The sequence below is a fragment of the Electrophorus electricus genome, chromosome 2 (assembly GCF_041902795.1).
Source record: "Electrophorus electricus isolate QZ-2024a chromosome 2, ASM4190279v1, whole genome shotgun sequence".
Classification (NCBI taxonomy): domain Eukaryota; kingdom Metazoa; phylum Chordata; class Actinopteri; order Gymnotiformes; family Gymnotidae; genus Electrophorus; species Electrophorus electricus.
In genome coordinates this window covers 4,976,766-4,990,737 of record NC_137498.1, presented here as the reverse complement: position 1 = coordinate 4,990,737, position 13,972 = coordinate 4,976,766, and the positions used below count along the sequence as shown (strand labels likewise).

The window sequence follows — 13,972 nt, the reverse complement described above, 5'->3', positions numbered from 1 at the left end:
ATCTGCTCATTATTAGCATTTTAGGCCATCCAACATACCCACTAAATTTGCGTAAAATGGCAGCTATTTGTGAACTTGCAAATATGAAAGGTTTTGGCATAAATTATATTCATTCTTTTACTCAATAACTTGCACTCATTATCAGTTTTGGGTATGAGTTGGTGAAAAGATTGTTCTGAAAGTGCATTGATACCATACTGCATCAAGGAGTCTTTGCATGATTTCTGTAGTGAAGTGGTCATCACCTTTGCATTATACGTAAAAGCTCCTTGAATTGAAGCTGAGCAGAAACAGTAGTTGGTTCTTGGGTTTCTGACTCTTGTATTTGAAGTAGACATCAGGGAATCGAATGGCCTTCTTGCAGCAGAGTGAAAAGATTTTTTGAACTCCCTACTTACTCCGATTGAGTTCTCCAATTCCTGTACTCCAAAATCTGGCACTATAACTCATGTGAAATCCCCAACGTCTTCTTCTGCAACTTGGTTCCACATTGTGCAAAATTAAAATTTCAAGATCAGAAGATTACTATCATCTTAGTATGGACATAAAGAGTAGTTTCTCTGTTGGGGCTCTATTTGCAAAACGAGAAAGTCAATATATGCAGCAGGCTTGTCCTCCGGTGATGCAAGGACTGTGCTTTAGGAGCTGTGTTTAAGGCTGATTTCAATTGTCACAGGGATGATGTAAAACTCATTGTAGCATGATGGGTGTGCTAATCCATGTATTTCAAACAAAAGTAAACAAAACAGAAACACCACGAGTGCATCTGTATTTGATCTACTAACAGAGATAAGTTATGCTACTTAGCTAATTCTTAAAAGTAAATTCCTTCTAGTCTCCTGACAATTAAAATCCATGCAAAGCAATGTTTATGATGCAGAATCTGTGCACTAGGGATTGCTTTCCATGCCAATGAAACAGCTTCCAGTGATCAGGTAAAGTTCTTCATATTATTCCTAGAGAGTAACATTCTGTCTCTCAAAGGCAATGAAACAAGTAAACATTGGTTGCTGGGTTTGAATTTTGCGTCCTAATGGGGTGAAGACAATTCAAGCCAGTTTCTTAAACATTACTACAGGAAGCATAAACTTTGGTGAGTGTGTTCTCATTTTGTTTCCCAACAGAGGTTATGCTAATTAGCTGAATTTCAAAAGTTAATTTCATCAATTCTATGGCAAAGAAAAAATCCTTGCAAGGCAATGTCAAGCATACAGAATTTGCGCAATAGGTTATGCTCTATATGCCAATGAGGGAACTACAGAGATAAAGTAAAACTCTTCATAATATGCCTAGTTAGCAACAGTCTGTTCCTCAAATGGTAAGAAACAAGAGAACTTTGGTGGGGTTGTGAGAATTTCCATCCTAATGATTGAGAAGTCAGACTCCTTAGCCAGATTTAAAGCTATGATTTTCAAGTGCCAAAAATGAGCAAAAGCTGGAGAGTGAGCCCAAAGAACCTTTTAACAGTGGTTTCTGTAGTGTAGTGGTCATCACATTTGCCTAACACGCGAAAGGTCCTCAGTTCGAAACTGGGCAGAAACATCCCTCTTGATAGCACACTAGTGGGGCAATTGTTGTGTGTATGAAGTGGTTCTCTTTTTGCAGTTTGCCCTTTAGGTCCTGAGACTGAGACGCCAAGCTCCTTGTCTAATCGCAGCATCATTTTGTCATAAATCCTGTTAACAACCAGACCTTTTGGGGGTATAATTATTGATTGATATAGATGTTGAACACTCTTGATTTTTCTAGAGTAGTGGTCAATGCATTTGCTTTCCAGGTCACAGGTCCCAGTTTATATACTGTGCAGAAGCATTTCTCATCCATTTTTGCTGTTTGAAATAGTTGGAACAAAGGGAAGCATGGGCAGGTGAGGCTAAAGAACTGCACAGGGAAATCAACTTAAACTCAGCATCATGGAACTGCAGCTGAGCTGCTTTTTAACTGTATTCAAAACGTTAAAAGAAGGCAATACTGTTCATGACTTCAAAGTACAATTGAGATGAGTGAGGTTCTGAGCACAACTATTGGGACTGCAAAGAAAAAGATCTTCGGGTTTTATGGCCTTAAGCAGTGAAGATCTCACATGGCCCTGCTGCATAAGTTTAGAAAGCCAGAACAGAACCTACCATTTTCCAGGACCACCAGTTTGGACTGAAGTGTCGCTCGGACTAGAGGGTTTCCTGTCAGCTATCCAATATTTTTTCTGCAAGTTTGAATCAGATATTTCTGAAAAATTGGAATTGTGAACCATTTGAATTTTAGGTACATCTGCTCATTATTAGCATTTTAGGCCATCCAACATACCCACTAAATTTGCGTAAAATGGCAGCTATTTGTGAACTTGCAAATATGAAAGGTTTTGGCATAAATGATATTCATTCTTTTACTCAATAACTTGCACTCTTTATCAGTTTTGGGTATGAGTTGGTGAAAAGATTGTTCTGAAAGTGCATTGATACCATACTGCATCAAGCTGTCTTTGCATGATTTCTGTAGTGAAGTGGTCATCACCTTTGCATTATACGTAAAAGGTCCTTGAATTGAAGCTGAGTAGAAACAGTAGTTGGTTCTTGGGTTTCTGACTCTTGTATTTGAAGTAGACATCAGGGAATCGAATGGCCTTCTTGCAGCAGAGTGAAAAGATTTTTTGAACTCCCTACTTACTCCGATTGAGTTCTCCAATTCCTGTACTCCAAAATCTGGCACTATAACTCATGTGAAATCCCCAACGTCTTCTTCTGCAACTTGGTTCCACATTGTGCAAAATTAAAATTTCAAGATCAGAAGATTACTATCATCTTAGTATGGACATAAAGAGTAGTTTCTCTGTTGGGGCTCTATTTGCAAACCGAGAAAGTCAATATATGCAGCAGGCTTGTCCTCCGGTGATGCAAGGACTGTGCTTTAGGAGCTGTGTTTAAGGCTGATTTCAATTGTCACAGGGATGATGTAAAACTCATTGTAGCATGATGGGTGTGCTAATCCATGTATTTCAAACAAAAGTAAACAAAACAGAAACACCACGAGTGCATCTGTATTTGATCTACTAACAGAGATAAGTTATGCTACTTAGCTAATTCTTAAAAGTAAATTCCTTCTAGTCTCCTGACAATTAAAATCCATGCAAAGCAATGTTTATGATGCAGAATCTGTGCACTAGGGATTGCTTTCCATGCCAATGAAACAGCTTCCAGTGATCAGGTAAAGTTCTTCATATTATTCCTAGAGAGTAACATTCTGTCTCTCAAAGGCAATGAAACAAGTAAACATTGGTTGCTGGGTTTGAATTTTGCGTCCTAATGGGGTGAAGACAATTCAAGCCAGTTTCTTAAACATTACTACAGGAAGCATAAACTTTGGTGAGTGTGTTCTCATTTTGTTTCCCAACAGAGGTTATGCTAATTAGCTGAATTTCAAAAGTTAATTTCATCAATTCTATGGCAAAGAAAAAATGCTTGCAAGGCAATGTCAAGCATACAGAATTTGCGCAATAGGTTATGCTCTATATGCCAATGAGGGAACTACAGAGATAAAGTAAAACTCTTCATAATATGCCTAGTTAGCAACAGTCTGTTCCTCAAATGGTAAGAAACAAGAGAACTTTGGTGGGGTTGTGAGAATTTCCATCCTAATGATTGAGAAGTCAGACTCCTTAGCCAGATTTAAAGCTATGATTTTCAAGTGCCATAAATGAGCAAAAGCTGGAGAGTGAGCCCAAAGAATCTTTTAACAGTGGTTTCTGTAGTGTAGTGGTCATCACATTCGCCTAACACGCGAAAGGTCCTCAGTTCGAAACTGGGCAGAAACATCCATCTTGATAGCACACTAGTGGGGCAATTGTTGTGTGTATGAAGTGGTTCTCTTTTTGCAGTTTGCCCTTTAGGTCCTGAGACTGAGACGCCAAGCTCCTTGTCTAATTGCAGCATCATTTTGTCATAAATCCTGTTAACAACCAGACCTTTTGGGGGTATAATTATTGATTGATATAGATGTTGAACACTCTTGATTTTTCTAGAGTAGTGGTCAATGCATTTGCTTTCCAGGTCACATGTCCCAGCTTCCATACTGTGCAGAAGCATTTCTCTTTCATCCATTTTTGGTGTTTACTGTATAAAATGGTTGGAACAAAGGGAAGCATGGGCAGGCGAGGCTAAAGAACTGCACAGGGAAATCAACTTAAACTCAGCATCATGGAACTGCAGCTGAGCTGCTTTTTAACTGCACTCAAAATGGTAAAAGAAGGCAATACTGTTCATGACTTCAAGGTAGAATTGAGAGGAGTGAGGTTCTGAGGACAACTATTGGGACTGCAATGAAAGAGATCTTCGGTTTTTATGGCCTTAAGCAGTGAAGAGCTCACACGGCCCTGCTACATAGGTTTAGAAAGCAAGAACAGAACCTACAATTTTCCAGGACCACCAGTTTGGACTGATGTGTAGGTCGGACTAGAGGGTTCCCTTTCAGCTAAACAGCATTTTTTTTCTGACAGTTTGAATCAGATATTTCTGAAAATTACAATTGTGAACCATTTGAATTTTAGGTACGTCTGCTCATGAAACGCATTTTAGGCCATCCAACATACCCACGAAATTTGCATAAAATGGCAGCTATTTGTGAACTTCCAAATATGAAAGGTTTTGGCATAAATGATGTTCATTCTTTCTCCTAAATAATTTGCACACATTTTCAGTTTTGGGGATGAGCTGGTGAAAAAATTGATCTGAAATTGCAGTGATACCATACTGCATCAAGGCATTTTTGCATGGTGTCTGTAGTGAATTGGTCATCACGTTTGCATTATGTGTGAAAGGACCTTGAATTGAAGCTGAGCAGAAACATTAGCTGGTTCTTTGGTTTCTGTGTCTTCTATTTGACGTAGACACCAGGGAATCGAATGGCCTTCTTGCAGCAGAGGGAAATGATTTTCTGAACTCCATAGTTACTTCAATTGAGTTCTCCAAGTCCTGTACTCCAAACTCCGGCACTATAACGCATGTGAAATCCCTAACCTCTTCGTCTGCAACTTGGTTCTACATTGTGCAAAATGGAAATTTCAAGATCAGAAGATTACTAGCATCTTAGTATGGACATAAAGAGTAGCTTCTCTTTTGGAAAAAAATATCCCATCACTGTCTCCATTTGCAAACCGAGAAAGTCAATATATGCAGCAGGCTTGTCCTCCGGTGATGCAAGGACTGTGCTTTAGGAGCTGTGTTTAAGGCTGATTTCAATTGTCACAGGGATGATGTAAAACTCATTGTAGCATGATGGGTGTGCTAATCCATGTATTTCAAACAAAATTAAACAAAACAGAAACTCCACGAGTGCATCTGTATTTGATCTCCTAACAGAGATAAGTTATGCTACTTAGCTAATTCTTAAAAGTAACATCCTTATAGTCTCCTGACAATTAAAATCTATGCAAAGCAATGTTAATGATGCAGAATTTGTGCACTAGGGATTGCTTTCCATGCCGATGAATAAGCCTACAGTGATCCGGTAAAGCTCTTCATATTATTCCTAGGGAGTAACATTCTGTCTCTCAAAGGCAATGAAACAAGAAAACATTGCTTGGTGGGATTGAATTTTGCCTCCTAACGGGGAGAAGACAATTCAAGCCAGTTTTTAAACTATGCCTTGCAGGCACCAAAAAGGAGGAAATGCTGGGCTGATCCTGAACGGCTAGTGCAGTAGGGTTTCTGTAGTGTAGTGGTTATCACGTTAGCCTCACACGCGAAAGGTCCCTGGCTCGATACCAGGCAGAAACACAACTCTTGGTAGATTTGTAACTGCTGTCCTTTTAATTGAATGGAGAGTCGTTCTTCACAGAGAAAAGTCAGGCTCCTTAATTAATAGCCAAGCTGATTAATTAAAACTCTTAGCATAATGGGTATTCTAATTCAAGTCTTTCAAGCATAAACTTTAGTGAGTGTGTTCTCATTTTGTTTCCTAACAGAGGTTATGCTAATTAGCTGAAATTTAAAAGTTACTTTCATCAAGTCTATGGCAAAGAACAAATCCTTGCAAGGCAATATCAAGCATACACAATTTGTGCAATAGGTTATGCTCTAAATGCCAATGAGAGAACTACAGAGATAAAGTAAAACTCTTCATATTATGCCTAGTTAGCAACAGTCTGTTTCTTGAAGTTTAGGAAACAAGAGAACTTTGGTGGGGTTGTCTGAATTTTCATCCTAATGCTTGAGAAGTCATACTGCTTAGCCAGATTTAAAGCTATGATTTTCAAGCCCCAAAAATGAGCAAAAGCTGGAGAGGCAAAGAAGCATTTTAAAGTGGTTTCTGTAGTGTAGTGCTCAGCATGTTCGCCTGACACGAGAAAGGTCCTCTGTTCCATACCTGGCAGAAACATCCCTCTTGATAGCACAGTAGTTGGGCACGTGCTTTTTGTAAGCAGTGTATCAAGTGGGAGACTCTTTGTGCGGTTTGCCCTTTAGGTCCTCAGACTGAGGCACCAAGCTCCTTGTCTAATCGCAACATCATTTTGTCATAAATCCTGTTGACTAAAAGACCTTTTTGGGGGATCATTATTGATTGATATAGATCTTGAACTCTCTTGATTTGTCTAGAGTAGTGGTCATTGCATTTGCTTTCCAGGTCACATGTCCCAGCTTCCATACTGTGCAGAAGCATTTCTCTTTCATCCATTTTTGGTGTTTACTGTATAAAATGGTTGGAACAAAGGGAAGCATGGGCAGGCGAGGCTAAAGAACTGCACAGGGAAATCAACTTAAACTCAGCATCATGGAACTGCAGCTGAGCTGCTTTTTAACTGCACTCAAAATGGTAAAAGAAGGCAATACTGTTCATGACTTCAAGGTAGAATTGAGAGGAGTGAGGTTCTGAGGACAACTATTGGGACTGCAATGAAAGAGATCTTCGGTTTTTATGGCCTTAAGCAGTGAAGAGCTCACACGGCCCTGCTACATAGGTTTAGAAAGCAAGAACAGAACCTACAATTTTCCAGGACCACCAGTTTGGACTGATGTGTAGGTCGGACTAGAGGGTTCCCTTTCAGCTAAACAGCATTTTTTTTCTGACAGTTTGAATCAGATATTTCTGAAAATTACAATTGTGAACCATTTGAATTTTAGGTACGTCTGCTCATGAAACGCATTTTAGGCCATCCAACATACCCACGAAATTTGCATAAAATGGCAGCTATTTGTGAACTTCCAAATATGAAAGGTTTTGGCATAAATGATGTTCATTCTTTCTCCTAAATAATTTGCACACATTTTCAGTTTTGGGGATGAGCTGGTGAAAAAATTGATCTGAAATTGCAGTGATACCATACTGCATCAAGGCATTTTTGCATGGTGTCTGTAGTGAATTGGTCATCACGTTTGCATTATGTGTGAAAGGACCTTGAATTGAAGCTGAGCAGAAACATTAGCTGGTTCTTTGGTTTCTGTGTCTTCTATTTGACGTAGACACCAGGGAATCGAATGGCCTTCTTGCAGCAGAGGGAAATGATTTTCTGAACTCCATAGTTACTTCAATTGAGTTCTCCAAGTCCTGTACTCCAAACTCCGGCACTATAACGCATGTGAAATCCCTAACCTCTTCGTCTGCAACTTGGTTCTACATTGTGCAAAATGGAAATTTCAAGATCAGAAGATTACTAGCATCTTAGTATGGACATAAAGAGTAGCTTCTCTGTTGGAAAAAAATATCCCATCACTGTCTCCATTTGCAAACCGAGAAAGTCAATATATGCAGCAGGCTTGTCCTCTGGTGATGCAAGGACTGTGCTTTAGGAGCTGTGTTTAAGGCTGATTTCAATTGTCACAGGGATGATGTAAAACTCATTGTAGCATGATGGGTGTGCTAATCCATGTATTTCAAACAAAATTAAACAAAACAGAAACTCCACGAGTGCATCTGTATTTGATCTCCTAACAGAGATAAGTTATGCTACTTAGCTAATTCTTAAAAGTAACATCCTTATAGTCTCCTGACAATTAAAATCTATGCAAAGCAATGTTAATGATGCAGAATTTGTGCACTAGGGATTGCTTTCCATGCCGATGAATAAGCCTACAGTGATCCGGTAAAGCTCTTCATATTATTCCTAGGGAGTAACATTCTGTCTCTCAAAGGCAATGAAACAAGAAAACATTGCTTGGTGGGATTGAATTTTGCCTCCTAACGGGGAGAAGACAATTCAAGCCAGTTTTTAAACTATGCCTTGCAGGCACCAAAAAGGAGGAAATGCTGGGCTGATCCTGAACGGCTAGTGCAGTAGGGTTTCTGTAGTGTAGTGGTTATCATGTTAGCCTCACACGCGAAAGGTCCCTGGCTCGATACCAGGCAGAAACACAACTCTTGGTAGATTTGTAACTGCTGTCCTTTTAATTGAATGGAGAGTCGTTCTTCACAGAGAAAAGTCAGGCTCCTTAATTAATAGCCAAGCTGATTAATTAAAACTCTTAGCATAATGGGTATTCTAATTCAAGTCTTTCAAGCATAAACTTTAGTGAGTGTGTTCTCATTTTGTTTCCTAACAGAGGTTATGCTAATTAGCTGAAATTTAAAAGTTACTTTCATCAAGTCTATGGCAAAGAACAAATCCTTGCAAGGCAATATCAAGCATACACAATTTGTGCAATAGGTTATGCTCTAAATGCCAATGAGAGAACTACAGAGATAAAGTAAAACTCTTCATATTATGCCTAGTTAGCAACAGTCTGTTTCTTGAAGTTTAGGAAACAAGAGAACTTTGGTGGGGTTGTCTGAATTTTCATCCTAATGCTTGAGAAGTCATACTGCTTAGCCAGATTTAAAGCTATGATTTTCAAGCCCCAAAAATGAGCAAAAGCTGGAGAGGCAAAGAAGCATTTTAAAGTGGTTTCTGTAGTGTAGTGCTCAGCATGTTCGCCTGACACGAGAAAGGTCCTCTGTTCCATACCTGGCAGAAACATCCCTCTTGATAGCACAGTAGTTGGGCACGTGCTTTTTGTAAGCAGTGTATCAAGTGGGAGACTCTTTGTGCGGTTTGCCCTTTAGGTCCTCAGACTGAGGCACCAAGCTCCTTGTCTAATCGCAACATCATTTTGTCATAAATCCTGTTGACTAAAAGACCTTTTTGGGGGATCATTATTGATTGATATAGATCTTGAACTCTCTTGATTTGTCTAGAGTAGTGGTCATTGCATTTGCTTTCCAGGTCACATGTCCCAGCTTCCATACTGTGCAGAAGCATTTCTCTTTCATCCATTTTTGGTGTTTACTGTATAAAATGGTTGGAACAAAGGGAAGCATGGGCAGGCGAGGCTAAAGAACTGCACAGGGAAATCAACTTAAACTCAGCATCATGGAACTGCAGCTGAGCTGCTTTTTAACTGCACTCAAAATGGTAAAAGAAGGCAATACTGTTCATGACTTCAAGGTAGAATTGAGAGGAGTGAGGTTCTGAGGACAACTATTGGGACTGCAATGAAAGAGATCTTCGGTTTTTATGGCCTTAAGCAGTGAAGAGCTCACACGGCCCTGCTACATAGGTTTAGAAAGCAAGAACAGAACCTACAATTTTCCAGGACCACCAGTTTGGACTGATGTGTAGGTCGGACTAGAGGGTTCCCTTTCAGCTAAACAGCATTTTTTTTCTGACAGTTTGAATCAGATATTTCTGAAAATTACAATTGTGAACCATTTGAATTTTAGGTACGTCTGCTCATGAAACGCATTTTAGGCCATCCAACATACCCACGAAATTTGCATAAAATGGCAGCTATTTGTGAACTTCCAAATATGAAAGGTTTTGGCATAAATGATGTTCATTCTTTCTCCTAAATAATTTGCACACATTTTCAGTTTTGGGGATGAGCTGGTGAAAAAATTGATCTGAAATTGCAGTGATACCATACTGCATCAAGGCATTTTTGCATGGTGTCTGTAGTGAATTGGTCATCACGTTTGCATTATGTGTGAAAGGACCTTGAATTGAAGCTGAGCAGAAACATTAGCTGGTTCTTTGGTTTCTGTGTCTTCTATTTGACGTAGACACCAGGGAATCGAATGGCCTTCTTGCAGCAGAGGGAAATGATTTTCTGAACTCCATAGTTACTTCAATTGAGTTCTCCAAGTCCTGTACTCCAAACTCCGGCACTATAACGCATGTGAAATCCCTAACCTCTTCGTCTGCAACTTGGTTCTACATTGTGCAAAATGGAAATTTCAAGATCAGAAGATTACTAGCATCTTAGTATGGACATAAAGAGTAGCTTCTCTGTTGGAAAAAAATATCCCATCACTGTCTCCATTTGCAAACCGAGAAAGTCAATATATGCAGCAGGCTTGTCCTCCGGTGATGCAAGGACTGTGCTTTAGGAGCTGTGTTTAAGGCTGATTTCAATTGTCACAGGGATGATGTAAAACTCATTGTAGCATGATGGGTGTGCTAATCCATGTATTTCAAACAAAATTAAACAAAACAGAAACTCCACGAGTGCATCTGTATTTGATCTCCTAACAGAGATAAGTTATGCTACTTAGCTAATTCTTAAAAGTAACATCCTTATAGTCTCCTGACAATTAAAATCTATGCAAAGCAATGTTAATGATGCAGAATTTGTGCACTAGGGATTGCTTTCCATGCCGATGAATAAGCCTACAGTGATCCGGTAAAGCTCTTCATATTATTCCTAGGGAGTAACATTCTGTCTCTCAAAGGCAATGAAACAAGAAAACATTGCTTGGTGGGATTGAATTTTGCCTCCTAACGGGGAGAAGACAATTCAAGCCAGTTTTTAAACTATGCCTTGCAGGCACCAAAAAGGAGGAAATGCTGGGCTGATCCTGAACGGCTAGTGTAGTAGGGTTTCTGTAGTGTAGTGGTTATCACGTTCGCCTCACACGCAAAAGGTCCCTGGCTCGATACCAGGCAGAAACACAACTCTTGGTAGATTTGTAACTGCTGTCCTTTTAATTGAATGGAGAGTCGTTCTTCACAGAGAAAAGTCAGGCTCCTTAATTAATAGCCAAGCTGATTAATTAAAACTCTTAGCATAATGGGTATTCTAATTCAAGTCTTTCAAGCATAAACTTTAGTGAGTGTGTTCTCATTTTGTTTCCTAACAGAGGTTATGCTAATTAGCTGAAATTTAAAAGTTACTTTCATCAAGTCTATGGCAAAGAACAAATCCTTGCAAGGCAATATCAAGCATACACAATTTGTGCAATAGGTTATGCTCTAAATGCCAATGAGAGAACTACAGAGATAAAGTAAAACTCTTCATATTATGCCTAGTTAGCAACAGTCTGTTTCTCGAAGGGTAGGAAACAAGAGAACTTTGGTGGGGTTGTCTGAATTTTCATCCTAATGCTTGAGAAGTCATACTGCTTAGCTAGATTTAAAGCTATGATTTTCAAGCCCCAAAAATGAGCAAAAGCTGGAGAGGCAAAGAAGCATTTTAAAGTGGTTTCTGTAGTGTAGTGCTCAGCATGTTCGCCTGACACGAGAAAGGTCCTCTGTTCCATACCTGGCAGAAACATCCCTCTTGATAGCACAGTAGTTGGGCACGTGCTTTTTGTAAGCAGTGTATCAAGTGGGAGACTCTTTGTGCGGTTTGCCCTTTAGGTCCTCAGACTGAGGCACCAAGCTCCTTGTCTAATCGCAACATCATTTTGTCATAAATCCTGTTGACTAAAAGACCTTTTTGGGGGATCATTATTGATTGATATAGATCTTGAACTCTCTTGATTTGTCTAGAGTAGTGGTCATTGCATTTGCTTTCCAGGTCACATGTCCCAGCTTCCATACTGTGCAGAAGCATTTCTCTTTCATCCATTTTTGGTGTTTACTGTATAAAATGGTTGGAACAAAGGGAAGCATGGGCAGGCGAGGCTAAAGAACTGCACAGGGAAATCAACTTAAACTCAGCATCATGGAACTGCAGCTGAGCTGCTTTTTAACTGCACTCAAAATGGTAAAAGAAGGCAATACTGTTCATGACTTCAAGGTAGAATTGAGAGGAGTGAGGTTCTGAGGACAACTATTGGGACTGCAATGAAAGAGATCTTCGGTTTTTATGGCCTTAAGCAGTGAAGAGCTCACACGGCCCTGCTACATAGGTTTAGAAAGCAAGAACAGAACCTACAATTTTCCAGGACCACCAGTTTGGACTGATGTGTAGGTCGGACTAGAGGGTTCCCTTTCAGCTAAACAGCATTTTTTTTCTGACAGTTTGAATCAGATATTTCTGAAAATTACAATTGTGAACCATTTGAATTTTAGGTACGTCTGCTCATGAAACGCATTTTAGGCCATCCGACATACCCACGAAATTTGCATAAAATGGCAGCTATTTGTGAACTTCCAAATATGAAAGGTTTTGGCATAAATGATGTTCATTCTTTCTCCTAAATAATTTGCACACATTTTCAGTTTTGGGGATGAGCTGGCGAAAAAATTGATCTGAAATTGCAGTGATACCATACTGCATCAAGGCATTTTTGCATGGTGTCTGTAGTGAATTGGTCATCACGTTTGCATTATGTGTGAAAGGACCTTGAATTGAAGCTGAGCAGAAACATTAGCTGGTTCTTTTGTTTCTGTGTCTTCTATTTGAAGTAGACACCAGGGAATCGAATGGCCTTCTTGCAGCAGAGGGAAATGATTTTCTGAACTCCCTAGTTACTTCAATTGAGTTCTCCAAGTCCTGTACTCCAAACTCCGGCACTATAACGCATGTGAAATCCCTAACCTCTTCGTCTGCAACTTGGTTCTACATTGTGCAAAATGGAAATTTCAAGATCAGAAGATTACTAGTATCTTAGTATGGACATAAAGAGTAGCTTCTCTGTTGGAAAAAAATATCCCATCACTGTCTCCATTTGCAAACCGAGAAAGTCAATATTTGCAGCAGGCTTGTCCTCCGGTGATGCAAGGACTGTGCTTTAGGAGCTGTGTTTAAGGCTGATTTCAATTGTCACAGGGATGATGTAAAACTCATTGTAGCATGATGGGTGTGCTAATCCATGTATTTCAAACAAAATTAAACAAAACAGAAACTCCACGAGTGCATCTGTATTTGATCTCCTAACAGAGATAAGTTATGCTACTTAGCTAATTCTTAAAAGTAACATCCTTATAGTCTCCTGACAATTAAAATCTATGCAAAGCAATGTTAATGATGCAGAATTTGTGCACTAGGGACTGCTTTCCATGCCGATGAATAAGCCTACAGTGATCCGGTAAAGCTCTTCATATTATTCCTAGGGAGTAACATTCTGTCTCTCAAAGGCAATGAAACAAGAAAACATTGCTTGGTGGGATTGAATTTTGCGTCCTAACGGGGAGAAGACAATTCAAGCCAGTTTTTAAACTATGCCTTGCAGGCACCAAAAAGGAGGAAATGCTGGGCTGATCCTGAACGGCCACTGCTGTAGGGTTTCTGTAGTGTAGTGGTTATCACGTTTGCCTCACACGCGAAAGGTCCCTGGCTCGATACCAGGCAGAAACACAACTCTTGGTAGATGTGTAACTGCTGTCCTTTTAATTGAATGGAGAACCGTTCTTCACTGAGAAAAGTCAGGCTCCTTAATTAATAGCCAAGCTGATTAATTAAAACTCTTAGCATAATGGCTATTCTAATTCAAGTCTTTCAAGCATAAACTTTAGTGAGTGTGTTCTCATTTTGTTTCCTAACAGAGGTTATGCTAATTAGCTGAAATTTAAAAGTTACTTTCATCAAGTCTATGGCAAAGAACAAATCCTTGCAAGGCAATATCAAGCATACACAATTTGTGCAATAGGTTATGCTCTAAATGCCAATGAGAGAACTACAGAGATAAAGTAAAACTCTTCATATTATGCCTAGTTAGCAACAGTCTGTTTCTCGAAGGGTAGGAAACAAGAGAACTTTGGTGGGGTTGTCTGAATTTTCATCCTAATGCTTGAGAAGTCATACTGCTTAGCTAGATTTAAAGCTATGATTTTCAAGCCCCAAAA

The 13,972-nt window shown here is 39.5% G+C and overlaps 1 protein-coding gene and 4 non-coding genes across 5 annotated transcripts in view; all 5 read left to right on the top strand.

The window, feature by feature from the left end:
- Positions 1–13,972, top strand: part of LOC145659971 (alpha-1-antitrypsin homolog) — a 268,558-nt gene that overhangs the window by 229,529 nt on the left and 25,057 nt on the right. The window lies entirely within an intron of this gene.
- Positions 1,470–1,542, top strand: trnav-aac (transfer RNA valine (anticodon AAC)). The gene has a single exon. It is a non-coding gene; the product is annotated as a tRNA-Val (tRNA).
- trnav-aac (transfer RNA valine (anticodon AAC)) lies at positions 3,736–3,808 on the top strand. Its single transcript has one exon. It is a non-coding gene; the product is annotated as a tRNA-Val (tRNA).
- trnav-cac (transfer RNA valine (anticodon CAC)) lies at positions 10,840–10,912 on the top strand. Its single transcript has one exon. It is a non-coding gene; the product is annotated as a tRNA-Val (tRNA).
- trnav-cac (transfer RNA valine (anticodon CAC)) lies at positions 13,412–13,484 on the top strand. The gene has a single exon. It is a non-coding gene; the product is annotated as a tRNA-Val (tRNA).